The 19028-nt window shown below is 41.9% G+C and overlaps 1 non-coding gene across 1 annotated transcript; it reads left to right on the forward strand.

Annotated features, from left to right (window-relative positions):
• Positions 1-8680: 8680 nt before the first annotated feature.
• Positions 8681-8792, forward strand: LOC111749897 (U6 spliceosomal RNA). Its single transcript, XR_002785070.1, has one exon. It is a non-coding gene; the product is annotated as a U6 spliceosomal RNA (small nuclear RNA).
• The last annotated feature ends 10236 nt before the right edge of the window (positions 8793-19028 follow it).

Genomic DNA, 19028 nt, shown 5'->3' on the forward strand with positions numbered 1-19028 from the left:
CGCCTGGCCTTGCCAAGTTTCACCTCCCTCGCCGATTCGTGGGCTCGGTGGAGGGGGCGCGAGTCAGGTGATGCGGGTGGGTGAGGACCTGAAGGGGAGCGCGAGTCACGTGATGCTGGTGGCAGTGGGGCTGTAGGGGGCGCCGGTAACGTGAAGACGCACTCACTGGGTGCCTCTGTGACAGGGCCCAGGCATCAGTGCTGGAGCCCCTCTTGTGTGCCAGAACCCTTTGCTGTAGTCTCGGTTCTCATGGAGTTTCCATCCTAGTTGTTAGTTGCCTTCCAGTGGGCTCTGACTTAAGGCGACTCTGTGCACAATGGAAAAAGGAAACGTTTATCCAGTTCTGAGCCTTCTTATGCTTGAGTCCGTAGCTGCAGCCACTGCATATTTTTGAGTGTGTGGCGCAGTGGTTAAGCACGCTGGGCTGCTAATGGAAAGATCAGCAGTCCCAACCCACCCCATCAGCCGCTCTGTGAGAGAAGGATGTGGCAGTCTGACGCGCAGTATTACAGCCTTGAAAACCCCGTGAGACAGTTCTACTCTGTCCTGTAGGGTTACTATGAGTTGGAATCATCTCGATGGATTTGGGTTTTTTTTGGTTTCCAACCTAGGGGGCTCATCTTTCAGTACTATATGGGAGAATATTTTACTGTGATCCAAAGTTTTTATTGGCTAATTTTCAGTAGTAGATCACCAGACCTTTCTTTCTAGCCTGTCTTGGTCTGGAAGTTCTACTGAAACCTGTTCACCATGGGTGACCCTGCTGGTGTTTGAAATACTAGTGTATAGCTTCTAGCATCACAGAAGTACGTAAGCCACCTTCATCCAACAAACAGAGAGATAGCTAGCTGGTGGACACCGAGCGGAGTCATTTACTCAGTCAGTAAATTGAATCCTCAATCAGTAAATTTATCCTCTACCAACCCTAACTTTAGAGCAGGCGAGGCTGTCATCCTCTTTTGCACCCTCAGTGGAGTTGATGCTACAAAAGATCCTACAAAAAACATGGACTTCATTTTAGAGCTGCAATGGCTCTTTGAAATCCTGTACTTCAGTGTTTAACTTTTGGACCCCAGAGATCACATTAATCATAAGATAACTTTCTTTTAAAGTATTCAGCCAGTGATAACATGGGGTGGGTGTGTGTGACTGGAATAGCAGAAATGTCTGCTTCTCATTGTATACCTTTCTTGTACGTTTGAACTTTTCCATGTGTTTTATTACTTTTGCAATTAAAAAATAAGAGTTAACACGGGTTTGAAAAAGTGTTAACTGACAAGAAAAGCAGCATAGCAAAGAAGAAAGAAGTGACTTAATATCAGATGTAGCATTGTAGCTAGCATTCATAAAAAATATGTTACCAAAAAAAAAACCTGTTGCCATCATTCTGACTCATACCAACCCTACAAGACAGAGTAGAGCTGCCCCATAGGGTTTCCAAGGCTGAAATCTTTAGGGAAACAGACTGCCGCATCTTTCTCCTGTGGAGCTGCAGGTTCGGTTCCAACTGCCCACCTTTCGTTTAGCAGAAAAGTGCTTAACCACTGTACCACCAAGGCACCTACAAAATCTGTAGCCTTCCATAATAATTTTTCTAAGTTTTTGCTGTATTCCCTGGAAGGTGACCAAAGAACCCCAGGATTCCTCAAAGTGGAAAGTGCCTCAGCGCTCCCCAGCCTCTTGTGGTCAGACCGTGATTCCTTCCTGGTGTTCTAGTCCAGCACAGCAGCCTACAATGTAGTAAACACAATAAGCCCTGAAAATATTTGGTGGCTGAAATTCTGATACAGATGTACCAAACCATTAGGCAGATAAAGAGGCAAGTTTCTTGACTTGCCAATATAAAATTGTAGAACAATTATGAAATTGCATCATACTTTTATTGAACTTACTCAGTTTTGGTTATGTAGTTGGCAGAAAGAGGACGATGAGTTACAGTGCAGCAGTTCCACTGGCAATTTTACGGAGAATGTATTTGTCCCAGCTCTCCAGAGGAGCCTCATGTATCTTAGCATCTTCTGGGCAAATTAAGGAGCTTCTAAGCAATTGTGATTGCACTCAATTTCCACTTTACCTGACGTTAAAATCTGATTCCTCTGCCACAGTCCTTTGTAGCATTTAAGGCTTACAAAATATTTTTGAATGCATAGTCTGGCAATTCCACAGTAAATCTTCAAGGTAGATGATAGTGATGTGATGTTGTTATTCCCACTTTCTTGACGAAGAAACTGAACAAGAGAGGTTTAGGGCGCGCCTAAATATGCATGGCCTGATAAGAACCTAGCTTCCTTCTACAGATCCAGTGCCCCTTAGGCTGTTTGGATTGACCTGGATTGTGATGACTTGTCTGGGAAGTTAGAAGAAGAGAGACAGGTATATCCTCTGAACCTTTCTCCCTGATGGAGGGAGGGAGTGAAATACCTGACTTGCTCCCAAACCCCATGTTTAAAAGTTCCCCTATTGCGATAGAAACCTTAGGGACTCCATTTTCCAACTTTCAAATACCAAATTCTAAGTTTGTTTTGTAAAATAAACTAACAGTCCTCATGCCCTAGACTATTCCTGTCCTTCTCTCTCTTCCCTCACCCCAACACTGCCAGCACTCTCAGCCAAGACTAAGCTGATAAACGAAAGTTAACAGGTGTGTATTTCCATCTATCAGTATAACAAAGTTTTTTTTTTTTTTTTTTTATTGCAAGAAATAATGTTGGTAAGAAAAGTGTCTGGGAGACCCAAATTGTACTCAGCTGTTAACCTAAAGGTTGGCAGTTCTATCTAACCCACCCAGTGACTCCAGGGAAGAAAGGCCTGGGAATATGGTTCTGTAAAGATTACAGCCAAGAAAACTCTGGAAAATTCTGCTCTGTAACACACGGGGTCACAGTGATTCAGAATCAACTTGACAGCAGCGGGTTTTTTTGGTTTTTTAGCATGCAGGGAAATGGACTTAACATGTATACATTGTTGGTGGGAGTATAATTTGGTGCAATTTTTCTGGAAGGCAGTTGGCATTATATATAAAAAAAGAGAAATCTTAAAAACATGCAGACTCTTGGATGTAAGTTTCTTTTCAGGATTTTTGCCTGAGGAAATAACCACTGATGTGTACAGAGTTTTAACTTGAAGAATGTACCTGACAATGGTGTGTGTAAGATTCATAAATCGGAAATAATCTAAATATTAATTGCAGTCTTTCCTTACAATAGAATATTTTGCAAAAATAAAGTTATGTTGGAGAAAAGTAACCATATAGAAGTGGGTTCACTATAAGTTAAAAAAAAATTTGTTGCCATCGAGTGGATTCCAAACTGCCCCGTAGGGTTTCCAAGGAGCGGCTGGTGGATTTGAACTGCTGACCTTTTGATCAGCAGCTGAGCTCTTAACCACTGTGTCACCAGGGCTCCCACTATTAAAAAGAACCAAACAAAACCCGTTGCAGTCCTGTCAATTCCAACTCATAGAGACCCTATAAGACAGAATATACCTGCCCCGTAGACTTTCCAAGAAGCAGCTGGTGGATTTGAACTGCCAATCTTTTGGTTAGCAGCCATAGCTCTTAACCACTACACCACCAGGGTTTCCTACTATATATTAGGAAGTAATAAAAGCAGGTTAAAAAGTATGTTCAATATGATCCCATGTGTATGCATGCCATGTAAAACATACACGTGCCGTAGAAGAAACTTGAAGAAAATGCACCAAAATATTGGAGTTTATGTCTGTTGAAAGAAAAAAATCTAATCAGTAAGTCAGTTAGCGTTATAACGTTTTATTGGGTGGAAAAAACTGAGAACAGGGACCACCACTCCAAAGAGATCATTTTGATCAGCTTATATAGAGTACAAACTCTTAGGAGATTTCCCCAAAGGGAAATTTAAAATGACTGGTTGTCGGCAGGAGGTGGCTTGGATTGGTTTATTAAGCCTGCGTGCCTGCATTCTATAGGCTAGTTATGAACTCTCTTACTGTCTTTTCCACTAATTTTTGTTTCTATAAAGGGTTAAGTGTTAAAGTGGGGGAGGGCATTTTCTTTTACGTCCCTGATAACATTGGTGCTTTCTTATGTTCTTTGGGCTTTTTTTGTATTTTCCTAATTGTGTGTAATGAACTTTCGTATTACTTTTATAATGAGAAAAAAGTTACTTAAAACAAGCAGAGTTAAATTGCTAATGATTGATAATGTCCCACTTACCCTGCTGTAAGTAGGGCCTGCAATGCTGGTAAATCAAGGGAAGTAAAGGAGTCATGTGGAGTTTCAGGCACAGTCCCAAGGTTACTGCGTCACCAGACTAAAAGGAGACCTTTATACTTGTGCACACGTTCTCAAGCTTCTGATGGTGGGACAGAGCGGAGCTGGATTTTGGTTTCGAGCATGCTACTACCAATGTTTGGGAACCTCCTTGAGACCCGATGATGATATTCACTGGAGGTGATACTCCTTTAATTTATGGCTCTTTGTAGCATAGTGGTTAAGAGCTACAGCTGCTAACCAAAAGGTCGGCAGTTCGAATCCACCAGGTGCTCCTTGGAAACCGTATGGGGCAGTTCTACTCTGTCCTGTAGGGTCACTATGAGTCGGAATCGACTCAACGGCAATGGGGTTAATATCCTTTTGACATTCAGCGTTATTACACTTTAGTTACATGCAACTGATGTATTTGCTTCGGGGCTGGACTCTTGATTATCATTTGTTCCCTTCTGAAAAGTGGAAATGAACATCTCAGTGGAAATGCTGTGATGGCTGGGTTTTGCTTCAAAATAACCTGGGAGTGAGTGGAGTAGGTAGAGAGATGTATGAAACAAGATTGGCCATGAGTTGGTGATCTGGAGCTGAGTGCTGGGTACTTGGGACTGTATCATGCTGTTCTCACCACTTCAGCATATTGTTGACATTTTCAGTAATAAAATGTGGGCACTTAAAAAGAGCATCTCAGTAACTCTAGTCATATGTGACTAACCAGTTCCCCTTGGTGGTAATTCTCTTCTTTGATGTGGTGAAATTCATGTGAAATTGTTCACTACAGATTAGTAAGTAAATACAAGTAAGCCCATGCTTACCTTGCTTACTGGGTCATCTGCCGCTGTGAGGGATCGTAAGCTTAGAAAGAGGCTTTGATTCTGTAGGAAGATGCTGTCGGGTTGGGAGAGAGACAGATTCCAACCATACCTAGAAGCAGAATCTTTGAGGTGGTGAGAAAATGTGAAATTGTTCACTACAGATGATCTGGTAAGCAAGGTAAGCACTGTGCTTACCTTTCCTATTGGATAATTCACCCCTGCTTGGAAGACAGGTCTGGCGATCCACTTTAGAAAATCAACCACTGAAAGCCCTGGAGAGCACAGTTCTACTGGGACACACATGAGGTCCTCATGAGTCAGAGTGACTCTATGCCAAGTGATTTTCCCTGGCCCATTCTGATCACCTTCATGTTGCCCTGCCAGCCCTCTAAACCACCCTTAAAGATCCCTTATCTCTACCCAAAGATAGCAATCTGTATCAAACAGGTAAAAACCAGTTTACTTGAAAATGTTTGTTAAAAAAGCAGGGAGGGATTATCCACCTCTCTACCCTAGACCTCTGTTGAAATGATCATTTGACCAAAATGTGGCAAGCATGTTGGGATACTTCAAGACTCCAGGAATGAGGATTGCGGGCTGAAATCCTCCCAGAATTATCTCAAGAAAGCCTGTTACTGCTCATACAGTTCCCTGTTGTGACCAAAGTGTTCACTAAAATTAATCTCTGCTTAAGGTTTCATCATTCTTTCTGAATCTACGGATTTTATAAAAATCATTCCAAACCAAAAAACCAAACCCAGTGCCTTCGAGTCGATTCGACTCATAGCAACCCTATAGGACAGAGTAGAACTGCCCCATAGAGTTTCCAAGGAGTGCCTGGCGGATTCGAACTGCCGACCCTTTGGTTAGCAGCCATAGCACTTAACCACTACACCACCAGGGTTTCCATAAAAATCATAGGCATTTCTAAATTTGTTCATCGGAAATGCACTAGTAAAAAAACCTCCAAGCAAGTTGGTGCCCGGCCACAATCCATGACTGCCCTGACAGGGAGCACAGCAGAGGACCCCTGACGGAACAGGAGATCAGTGGGATGCAGACCCCAAATTCTCGTAAAAAGACCAAACTTAATGGTCTGACTGAGACTGGAGGAATCCCGGCGGCCATGCTCCCCAGACCTTCAGTTGACACAGGACAGGAACCATCCCCGAAGACAACTCATCAGAAATGAAAGGGACTGGTCAGCGGGTGGGAGAGAGATGCTGATGAAGAGTGAGCTAATTATAACAGGTGGACGCTTGAGATTGTGTTGGCAACTCTTGTCTGGAGGGGGGATGGGAGGATAGAGAGAGAGGGAAGCTGGCAAAATTGTCAAGAAAGGAGAGACTGAAAGGGCTGACTCGAGGGGGAGAGCAAGTGGGAGTAGGGAGTGAGATGTATGTAAACTTATATGTGACAGACTGATTGGATTTGTAAACGTTCACTTGAAGCTTAATAAAAGTTATTAAAAAAAAAAAAAAACCTCCAAGCAAAAAGTTTCAGATCTGACTTAATTCAGGTCCTTATGATAACCATATAATAAATTTTAAACGTGATGTCTAGTTGTAAGCAAAGCTTAGTTAATGCAGCCATAAAGTTCAGTATGTGAAAGCAAAGATGGTCAAGGAATTAAAATGTGTCAACACAGTAGTTAACATTTTAGAATACCATTAACTTAAACAAAAGCAAGATTTTCCCCATGTCCATGTTATTTCATGAAAATATATTAGGCACCACTGGAAGTCTAGTTAATAAAGACCACAGAGTCACAAGCTGAGAAACTATCCTTTAAAACAAAACAAACAATCCTGTTGCCATAGAGTTTATTCCAACTCTCAGTGACCCTGTATGACCGAGTAGAACTGTCCCATAGGGTTTCTTAGGCTATAATCTTTATGGGAGCAGATCCCCAGGCCTTTTCTTCCTCAAAGCCACTGGGTGGGTGTGAACCTCTGACCTTTTAGTTAGCAGCAGAGTGCTTAACCATTGCACCACCAAAGCTCCTTAACTATCCTTTAAGTGTAGTAAAATTAATCGTTGGTGGCACAATGATTAAGCACTCAGCTGCTAATCAAAAGGTTGGCAGTTTGAACCCACCCAGCAGCCCTGCAGGAGAAAGACCTGGCAATCTGCTTCTGTAAAGATTACAGCCCAGAAAGCCCTGTGGGGCCATTCCACTCTGTCACACGGGATTGCCGTGAGTCAGAATCGACTCCACGGCAGACAACATCAGCAACAAGTGTAGTAAAGTTTGTATAAAAGAGCCTCATTCAGTTCATATTATTATGAAACATAATATTTAATAAATATTTTTTACATTCAGGCCATATGGGTAAGTTATGAATCCTCTGAAGTTATATGTGCATTTTTTCCCCTTTCCTTCACTTTTTTTTTTTTTGAAACCCTTCACTGATGACTGTATCCTCAATGTTCAGTTGATAACATCTTGGCATTTCTTTCTTGTTTATTATTCGATTTATTAATGGTTGCATTTCCTGGGTTCCCTTAGCTCTTATTAAACTTTGGGCAAATATAAATCAAAAAGAGAGTAGCGCAAAAGAGAAGTTTCTGAAAGAAGCCCACCCATTTCCAGCAGTCCAAGAACCATCTTGTGTGACAATATTCAGTACTCCAAAACCTTTGTCTCCTGCCTCCCAGATACACTGGCACCTTCAAGAACAGGGGGCCGTCTGTCAGAGGCTGCTTTCCAAGACTAGAACCCCACTGTGTTTTCCCTGCGGCAGTGTGCCTGGATTCTCCTCCTCCATCGGCCCACCTTTCCTTTCCTGTTTGTCTTAGCTTTGGTTCCCCCAGAAGCAGAGCTGGAGACAAGGTGGCGGTGGTGGTTGTGTACTGTCAAGTCAATTTCGACTCCTAACAATCCCACGTGACGGAGTAGAACTGCCTCAGAGGGTTTCCTAGGGTGTAATCTTTACAGATCACCAGGATTTTTCTCCCTCAGAGTGGCTGGTGGTCTAAAATCACCGACCTTTCAGTTAGCAGCCAAGCGCTTAACCCATGAGCCACCAGAGCTCCATCTGAGGCAAGGATACACATGCCATCAGGAGAAGTAAGACAGGGAGGGGAAGGCAGCCAATAAAGGAAGTATTTTCAAGCAAGTTAGCACTATGGCTAACAGGCTTACTCTCTCTGGGGAATTCTGGGAACCAGTGTAGACTAGAACCCATGCCTCTGAGTTATTCTACCTGAGAAATGAGAGCTGGAGCGTTTGGACACCAGCTCTTACCAATCATTGGTTAAGGGCTGCTTCTACAGTGAGGGGGCATTACCTCTCCACACGTCCAGGCTGCCCTGCTCAGTTGGAGCTTTGGCCACCAGAAAAAGCCATTAGGCAAAGAGATGCAGCTGCTGCAGTTGGTAAGGCCCAAGGGGACATGGGCCACACGGGTGTCTGAGATCTCAATCTAGTATACTAAGACACATTATCAAAAGCCAAGGCTCAGGAAATAGGGAAGAGTTAAGATCAAAGGCAGTGGAGGCTGACTGGATTCAAAGCCTAGGCCTGTAACCTCTCTCAGCTTCAACATTCCACATAGGGTTGTTGGGGGATTGAATAACATAATCCATGTAAAAGTACCTAGTATTGTCACATAGTGCTTATGCCCTCAAAATTTTTCTGTAGTGCTTATACTAAAATTGAAACAATACAGATAAGATTAGCATGGTTCCTGCACAAGGATGACATGCAAATTTGTGAAGAGTTCCATATTTTTAGGTTTCTACACAGAAACAATCTTTGATGGTTATGAGGGAGGGGAGCAGTGGGGAGGGAAAAGCACTAACTAGACAACAAGCTAAGTGGTAACTTTGGTGAAGGGTAAGACAATACACAATACTGGGGAAGTCGACACAACTGAACAAGGCAAGGTCATGGAAACTTCACAGATACATTAAAATCCATGAGGGACTGAATTACTGAGCTGAAGCCTGGGGACCATGGACTTGTGGGACATCTAGCTCAATTGGCGTAACAGTTTATAAAGGAAATGTTGTACATCCTACTTTGGTGAGTAGCGTCTGGGGTCTTAAAAGCTTGTAAGCCCAACAGAGAATTTTGAAAAGGAAATCACAAAATCAATACCATTTACAATAGCCTCCAAGAAGATAAAATATTTAGGAATAAATCTAGCCAGAGATATGAAAGTCCTATACAAAGAAAACTATAAGATGCTACTGCAAGAAACCAAAAGCTACAAAAGTGGAAAAACATACCTTACACATGAATAGTAAAACTCAACATTGTGAAAATGTCTATTCCGCCCAGAGCGAAATACGGGTACAATGCAATCCTGATCCAAATTCCAACTACATTTTTTAACGCGGTAAACAAATCACCAACTTCATATGGAAAGGGAAGAGGCCCCGGATAAGTAAAGCATTACTCAAGAAGAAGAACAAAGTGGGAGGCCTCCTACTACCTGGTTTTAGGATTTATTATTTTGCCACAGCAGTCAAAACAGCCTGGTACTGGTACAACAATGGATACATAGACCGGTGGAACAAAATGGAGAATCCAGACATAAATTCATCCACCTATGAGCAGCTGATGTTTGACAAATGCCCAAAGTTAGTTAAATGGGGAAAAGTACAGTCTCTTTAACAAATGGTGCTGGCATAACTTGATACCCTTCTGCAAAAAAATGACACAAGACTCATATCTCACACCATGTACAAAAACTAACAAAATGGATCAAAGACCTAAATATAAAATCTAAAATGATAAATATCATGAGATTAAAAATAGTGGCAATGCTAGGAACCCTGATACATGGCATACACAGAATATCACACCTAACAATGCACAAATACCAGAACAGAAGCTAGGTAACTAGGAGTTGCCAAAAATCAAACATGCTCATCAAAAGACTTCACCAAAAGAGTAAGAAGACAACTTACAGACTGGGAAAAAATTTTTGGCTACGACATACTGAACAGAGTCTAATCTCTAAAAGCTACAAGATACTGCAAAACCTCAAAAACAAAATGACAAATAACCCAATTAAAAAATAGGCAAAGGATAGGAGCAGGCAATGTACCAAAGAAGACATTCAGGCGGCTAACAGATACATGAGGAAATGCTCACAATCATTAGCCACTAGAGAAATGCGAATCAAAGCTACCACGAGATACCATCTCACCCCAACAAGGCTAGCATTAATCCAAAAAAAAAAAAAAAAACCACAAAATAATCGATTTTGGAGAGGTTGTGGAGAGACTGGGACACTTAAACACTGCTGGTGGGAAAGTAAAATGGTACAACCACTTTGGAAATTGCTCTGGTGCTTCCTTAAAAAGCTGAAAATAGAACTACCATACAATCCAGCAATCCCACTCCTCGGAATATATCCTAGAGAACTAAGAACCATCGCACAAATAGATATATGCACACCCATGTTCACTGCAGCATGTTCACGATAGCAAAAAGCTGAAAACAACCTAGGTGCTCATCAACGGACAAATGGATAAACAAATTATGGTATATACACACAACGGAATACTACACGATGATAAAGAACAATGAGGAATCTGCAAAACATCTCACAACGTAGATGAATCTGGAAGGCTTTATCCTCAGTGAAATTAGTCACGAAAGGGCAAATATTGTATGAGACCACTATTATAAGAACTCAAGAAAAAGTTTAAACACGGAAGAAAATATTCTTTGATGGTTACGAGGGTAGGGAAGGAGGAAGAGCAGTATTCACTAACTAGATCGTGGACAAAAATTATCTTAGGTGAAGGGAAGGACAACACACAATACAGATGAAGTCAGCACAACTGAACTGAACCAAAAGCTAAGAAGTTTCCTGAACACCACCAAACACTTTGAGGGACAGAGTAGCAGGGGCGGGGATCTGGGGACCATGGTTTCAGGGGACATCTAGGTCAATTGGCATAACAAAGTTTGTTAAGAAAATGTTCTGCATCCCACTTTGGTGAGTAGTGTCTAGGGTCTTAATTGCTAGTAAGTGGCCATCCAAGATGCATCAATTAGTCCCAACCCACCTGGAGCAAAGGAGAATAAACACCAAAGACACAAGGAAAATACTAGCCCAAGAGACAAAAGGTTGTGTGTATAAGCCAGAGACTCCATCAGCCTGAGACCAGAAGAACTAGATGGTGCACAGCTACCACCAATGATCGCCCTGACAGGGAGCACAGCAGAGAGTCCCTGATGGAACAGGAGAAAAGTGTGCTGCAGAACTCAAATTCACGTAAAAAGACCAGACTTAATGGTTTGACTGAGACTAGAGGAACCCCAGAAGACGTGGCCCCTGGAGTTTTTGTTAACCCAGAGCCAAAAGCATTACCAAAGCCAACTCTTAAGGCAAAGAAGATTAGATTGGACTGTAAAACATAAAATAATACTGGTGAAGCATGTACTTCTTAGTTCAAGTATATACACGAGACTGAATGGGTAGCTCCTGTCCAGAGGCGGGATGAGAAGGCAGAAAGGGATAGGAGCTGGCTGAATGGACATGGGAAACCAGGGGGAGTGTGCTGTCATATTATAGGAATTGCAACTAGGGTCATATAATATGTGTACATTATTGTATGAGAAATTAATTTGAGCTGTAAACTTTCATCTAAAGCACTATTAAAAAAAATAAATAAAGCCTGTGAGTGGCCATCTAAGATACTCCACTGGTCCCACCTCATCTGGAGCAAGGGAGAATGAAGAAAACCAAAGACACAAAGAAAAGATTAATCCAAAGGAATAATGGACCACAATTACCACAGCCTCCACCAGACAGTCCACTATAACTAGATGGCGCCCTGCTACCACCACCAGCTGCTCTGACAGAGATCACAATAGAGCGTCCCAGACGGAGCCGGAGAAAAACGTAGAACAAAATTCTAACTCACTAAAAAAGACCAGAGTTACTGATCTGTCAGAGACTGGACAAAACCCGAGTATGGCCCCCGGACACCCTTTTAACTCAGTACTGAAGTCACTCCTGAGGTTCACCCTTCAATCAAAGATTAGATAGGCCCGTAAAACAAACCGTAATAAATGTAGCTCAACCATGTATACGAGACTAAATGAGCACAGCAGCCCAGGGGCAAGGATGAGAAAGCAGGAGGGGACAGGAAAACTGGATGAATGGAAGTGGGGAACCCAAGGTCGAGAATGGGAGAGTGTTGACACATCGCAGGGTTGGCAACCAATGTTGCAAAACGATATGTATATTAATTGTTTAATAAGAAACTAATTTGTTCTGTAAACCTTCTTCTAAAACACAATTTAAAAAATGCTGGTTATTACCATTGTTAATGCCTAATTCCCTCACAGAGACTTGAAACTGGACAGGACCTAGAAATGACCTCTGTCTGGCCAGGTTTCCCAGCAGGGACCCAGAAGTTCCAGTTTTGCTGCCGGCACAGCATGGACACTGGCCTCACTGAGCAGAAGTGATGAAACCTCTGGGTTTCGACCTAACTGGTCTGGAAGACATGACCAGATGGAGCTCTCACCAGTGGGGGGAGGGGATTGCCCTAGGTGCAAGGGGCTATTGAGGGCTCAGAGCCATAGACTGATCTCCCGCAGAAGGAGTAGGTTCTAGGGCAGCCCACCTGTGATCCTTCTCCCCTCTGCACTGCTTTCCTACCCAGCCAAACAGTCTTTAATTTTTTTTTTTTTAAGTTTATGAGAAAAAGTAAGGGAGGAAAGAACTAGTACTTATCCTTTTCCATAACAAGTTCCAACCCAAAAACATAACTGCTCTTTCAATAAAGCAAGTATTTTTGGAATTCCTTAGTTCAAATGAAATTACATGGTTCACATGCTCAAGGCATTTTTTCCAACTGTTTTTCCTCCCCGCTCGGTGAAGACCAGACTTTTGGAAAAACTCGAGCTTTCATTAAAGCCCAGCCGTGTAGGGTCTAAAAGCTGGGTGGGCATTGCTTTGGTTTTGCTCTGTCACTAAGTATCTATCTCCAAAGTGACAGCTTACTGAAGGGGTTTGGGGAAGAGATGTGGAGATCAGGGACAGCCCAGTGAGGGCATGTAAAAACAGCAACAAAAGGAAACTTTGAAGAGAAATGTATCATTTTTTCCAAAAAGCAGAGAACCTATTTTTTCCATTTTTAAGATAACAGATGAAATAAATACATGTTAAATTTATTTCAGTACAATGCTGGGTTTTTCTAGAACTGTCACTGATTATGAAGTTTGTAATTGAAATTCTGAACTTTTAAAAATGGTTAGCCTCTAGGCGTTACAGATCCCTCTTAAAAATGGTTGCCTTCCTTAAAAATAAACACATGTCATCCCCTCCAGAATTGGCACTGGAAGGGGGATCTCCATGTGGGGTGGAATAGCTGGATCTTATATTGCCCCTAGATTCATCCTCTCCTTGGCCTGGGGTGGAGGATGCCGGTGCCCCTTTAATTCTGGCCTAAGGGTTCCTAGGTGGCACCATGGGTTTGCCATCAGTGACAAACCTAAAGGTTGGGCTGTTCAAACCCGTGCAGCAGTGCTGCAAAAGAAAGGCCTGGCGATTGGCTTCCGTAATGATTGTACCCAAGAAAACCCTATGGAGCAGTTTTACTCTGCAACGCGTGAGATTGCCATGAGTCAGAACTGACTCAATGGCAATGAGTTTTTTTGTTTTTGTTTTTTAAAGGTAGAGAGTAGATAGGTTTGATCCCAAGAGCATGCCCTAATACACTTCCTGCACCCTAATCTCTGCCTCAGAGTTTGCTTCCCTGAGAACCAAGTTTGTGATAAAGACAGGGACTGGTCCCTGCAATAGGATATCATGCTTGATAAAGTAGAGGAAGTAAAGTCTAGGAAGATGCTTGACAATGGGCTCAAGCAAAACAATGATTGTGAGTATGGCACAGGACCAAGCAGTGTACCGTTTTGTTGTCCATAGGGCCGCAATGAGTCAGAACTGACTCGACAACACCTAACAGCAACAATACAACCAAAGGAGCCCTGGTGGTGCGGTGGTTAAGCGCTTGGCAGCTAACCAAAATGTTGGCAGATCGAACCCACCAGTCACTCCTAGGGAGGAAGATGTGACAGTCTGCTTCCATAAAGATTACATACAGCCTTGGAAACCCTATGGGGCATTTCTAGCTTGACCCATAGGGTCACTATGGGTTGGAGTCGACAGCAAATTCTTTTTCTTTTTTTACCTACAGCGGAGGTACATGTACTCAGACACCTGAACTCTTAAATCTGGAATCAAAAAGTATTGTCATTGCTGTTAGGTACCATCGAGTTGGTTCCGACTACAACCACCCTGTGCACAACAGAATAAAACACTGCCCGGTCCTGCACCATCCTCACAATATTGTTATGCTTGAGCCAATTGTTGCAGCCACTGTGTCAGTTCATCTCATTGAGTGTCTTGCTCTTTTTCTCTGATCCTCTTTTTTATCAAGCATGATGTCCTTCTCCAGGGACCGATCCCTCCTGATAAAATGTCCAAAGTATGTGAGATGTAGTCTTGGGCCATTTTTGCTTCTGAGGAGCATTCTGGTTGTACTTCTTCCAAGACAGATTTGTTCCTTCTCATGGCAGTCCGTGGTATATTCAATATTCTTCACCAGCACCATGATTAAAAGGTGTCAATTCTTCGGTCTTCCTTACTCATTGTCCAGCTTTTGAATGCGTACAGGGAGATTGAAAATACCACAGCTTGGATCAGGCACACCTCAGTCCTCAAGGTGACATCTTTGCTTTTCAACACTTTAAAGAGGTCTTTTGCAGCCAATTCACCCGTTGCAACGCGTCTTTTGATTTCTTGACTGCTGCTTCCGTGGGTATTGATTATGGATCCAAGTAAAATGAAATCCTTGACAACCTCAATCTTTTCTCCATTTATAATGATGTTGCATATTGGTCCAGTTGTGAGGATTTTTGTTTCCTTTATGTTGAGGTGTAATCCATACTGAAGGCTGTGGTCTTTGGTCTTCATCAGTAAGTGCTTCAAGTCCTCTTCATTTTCAGCAAGTAAGGTGGTGTCATCTGCATAATGCAGGTTTTTAATGAGGCTTCCTCCATTCCTGACGCCCTGTTCTTCATATGGTCTAGCTTCTCAGATTATTTGCTCAGCATACAGATCGAATAGGTATGGTAAAAGGATGTACTGCTGCAGCCATTTTTGAATGATCTTCAGCAAAATTTTGCTTGCATGTGATATTAATGATATTGTTTGATAATTTCCACGTTCAGTTGAATCACCTTTCTTGGGCATAGGCATAAATACCGATCTCTTTCAGTTGGTTGGCCAGGTAGCTGTCTTCCAAATTTCTTGTCATAGACAAGTGAGCACTTCCAGCACTGCATCCATTTGTTGAAACATCTCAGTTGGTATTCCGTCAATTCCTGGAGCCTTGTTTTTCGCCAATGCCTTCAGTGCAGCTTGGACTTCAGTGCCATCGGTTACTGATCATATGTTACCTCCTGAAATGGTTGAACGTTGGCCAGTTCTTTTTGGTACAGTGACTCTGTGTATTCCTTCCATCTTCTTTTGATGCTTCTGGCGTTGTTAAATATTTTCCCTGTAGAATTCTTTGGTGTTGCTACTCGGGGCTTGAATTTTTCCTTCAGTTCTTTCAGCTTGAGAAATACTGAGCATGTTCTTCCCTTTTGGTTTTCTATCTTCATATGTTTGCAATGTCATTGTAATACTTTGTCTTCTCCAGCACCCTCTGAAATCTTCTGTTCAGCTCTTTTACTTCATCATTTTTTCCTTTAGCTACTCTACATTCGAGAGCAAGTTTCAGAGTCTTTTGTGACATCCATTAGGTCTTTTCTTTCTCTCCTGTCTTTTTAATGACCTCTTGCTTTCTTCATGCATGATGTCCTTGATGTCATTCCACAACTTGTCTGGTCTTCAGGCATTAGTGTTCAACGCATCAAATCTATTCTTGAGATGGTCTCTAAATTCAGGTGGGATATATTCAAAGTCATACTTTGGCTCTTGTGGAGTTGTTCTATTCTTGTTCTTTTCTTCAGTTTCAACTTGAACTTGCATATGAGTAATTGATGGTCTGATCTGCAGTTGGCCCCTAGCCTTGTTCTGACTGATGATATTGAGCTTTTCCATCGTGTCTTTCCACAGATAGTTGATTTGATTCCTGTGTATTCCATCTGGCAAGGTCCACGTGTACAGTCACCATTTATGTCATTGAAAAAAGGTATTTGCAATGAAGAAGTTGTTGGTCTTGCAAAATTCAATCATTTGGTCTCTGGAATTGTTTCTATCACCAAGGCCATATTTTCCAACTATGCTTCTTTGTTTCCAATCACCAGTAATTATCAGTGCATCCTGGTTGCATGTTGGATCAATTTCAGACTGCAGAGGTTGGTAAAAATCTTCAATTTCTTTCAACCTTAGTGGTTGGTGAGTAAATTTGAATAATAGTGGTATTAACTGGTCTTCCTTGTAGGGGTATGAATATTATCCTATCACTGACAGCGTTGTACTTCAGGGTAAATCTCGAAATGTTCTTTTTGACGATAAATGCAACACCATTCCTCTTCAAGCTGTCGTTCCTGGCATAGCAGATCATATGACTGTCCATTCAAAATGGCCAATGCCAGTTCACTTCAGCTCACTAATGCCTAGGATATAGATCTTTATGCATTACATTTCATTTTTGACAGTTACCAATTTTCCTAGATTCATAGTTCGTACATTCCAGTTTCTGATTATTAGTGGATGTTTGCAGCTGTTTTTTCTCATTTTGAGTGATGCCACATCAGCAAATGAAGGTCCTGAAAACTTGACTCTATCCACGTCATTAAGGTTGACTCTACTTTGAGAAGACAGCTCTTCCCCAGTCATATTTTGAGTGCCTTCCAACCTGGGGGGCTCATCTTCCACCACTATATCAGACCATGTTCTGCTGCTATTCATAAGGTTTTCACTGGCTAATTCTTTTCAGAAATAGATCGCTGGGTCCTTCTTCCTAGTCTGTCTTAGTCTGGAAGCTGAGCTGAAACCTGTCTTCCATGGGTGACCCTGCTGGCATTTGAATACCGGTGGCATAGCTTCTACACAGAAGCCCCCACAGTATGACAAACCAACAGTAGCAAGAGAAAACCCAAGCAGCCTGTTGTCCGTGTGTGGAGCTGTCTCTTGCCCAGTGATTGATGGGATTAGTGATCACTTCCTTGCAGGGGGAATTTTGCCTAATTCTCTTTTGAGGCCGCTGCCTAATATGTAAGAGGAGACCCCCAGGTGGCGCAAATGATTGCCTTCAGCTGTTAATCTAAAGGTTGAAGGTTCAAACCCACCTAACAGTGCCATGGAAGGAAGTCCTGGTGATCTTTCATAATGATTACAGCCAGGAGGACTTTACAGAGCAGTTCTACTCTGCACACAGGGGTTGCCACGAGTTGGAATTGACTGGACTGCAACTTTTTTTGGTTTGCATAATATTCGTATCAGAATATAATCCAACAAATACAGTATTTATGAAAGTATGGGTTGTGGGGGCCATTTTGTTGTATCTTAGAAATAGAGTCAAAATAAGACAAAATAAATAAAAAAGTAATCTTAGAAACAAAACAAGTACTGATCCGTCTCACTTTGCAAACACTTCCTGAAAAAGTTGATTATGAATCGTATTTTCATAAATTATATTTTAAAGTCAGTAGTGGACCTTAGAGGTGCCCTGGTGACACAGTGGTTAAGCACTTGGCTGCTAACCAAAAGGTCGGTGGTTTGAACCCGCCAGCCACTCCAGGGAAGAAAGATGTGGCAGTCTGCTACTGCAAGATTTACAGCCTTGGAAGCCCTATGGGGCAGTTCTACCCTGTTGTGTGTGGTCACTATGAGTCAGAATCGGCAGTGGGTTTTGGCTTTTTTTTTTTTTTTTGGTGGATCTTACCATTTAATGATTTTTATGACAAATAGTTCGTGGAGAAAAGTTGGAAATTTAAATCACTACCTTCAACTTTGTTGATTTTTGAAAATAGATTTTCATTGATTGAAATCATTTAAAATAAAGTGTTTATTGTTGTGCATCTAAAAACCGCAGCAAAATAACTAATATAAAATTGCATTCAACTCTAGTGAATTACTCTTGGTCCAATATTTCTAGATATAGAGGCAAAAAGACACTTCAAGTTACTTATTGCTATAATGTTCTTGAGGAGATTAACCGAATTCTTTCCTAGTACTGCCACGTTGTTGTGATGTTATTGCTCAGAACAAATGCATTGATAAAGACTTATTCTCTCCCCCAAAAGAATTTTAATTCTCATGTTATGTTTTGTCAATGGATTTAACCTTCATCTTGGGTGAGGAGTCAAGAATAGAGAGACGGGGGTTAGGAACTTGCTTATTCTCTTCTGCCAAAGAGTGTTCACTGCCAGGCAGATGAGCAGTCACAAAGTAACCATAGATAATTCGGTAACATATTTAAATAGAGCATTGAGAGCTTGACTTTAGTGCAAAGCCAACAATTCGCATTTAAGTAAAATAGACATTTGATGCAGAGCTCAAAATAAGATCATATTACAACAATTCAGGGGAAATCAGTCCTAAAAATCACAATTTTTTTTTTTTTTTTGCACTGGAATGCGGTATTTCCTTTTGGGAATAAGAATATAAGTGTAAGGAGAACTGTTGTTACAAAGCTACCTAAGCCCTCTTGTGATGTCATTAGAAGCAACCAGCATAAGTGCACGGATCAGGAATGTCCTTTGAAGAGGAAGTATAACCGGTACCCGGATCCAAAATAGTCACATGTACTCTCTTCAGAAGAGTTTCAGATGTGGAAGAGTGATTAAAAAAAACAGATTTCTAGGTTTACGAGCCACCTCAGTTTTTGGGGCCTCTTAGCCTTCCCAGGGTAGATCATTTTGCAACCAGGGTTGAGAACCACTGTATCAAGGACATAGGAGCAGAGGGCAGTGACAAACACCAAATCAGTCTTTATATTCCTAGAGCACATGCTGTTTGCCTCTTAAGTTTATTTAGGGG

This window comes from Loxodonta africana, chromosome 9, assembly GCF_030014295.1.
Source record: "Loxodonta africana isolate mLoxAfr1 chromosome 9, mLoxAfr1.hap2, whole genome shotgun sequence".
Classification (NCBI taxonomy): Eukaryota; Metazoa; Chordata; class Mammalia; order Proboscidea; family Elephantidae; genus Loxodonta; species Loxodonta africana.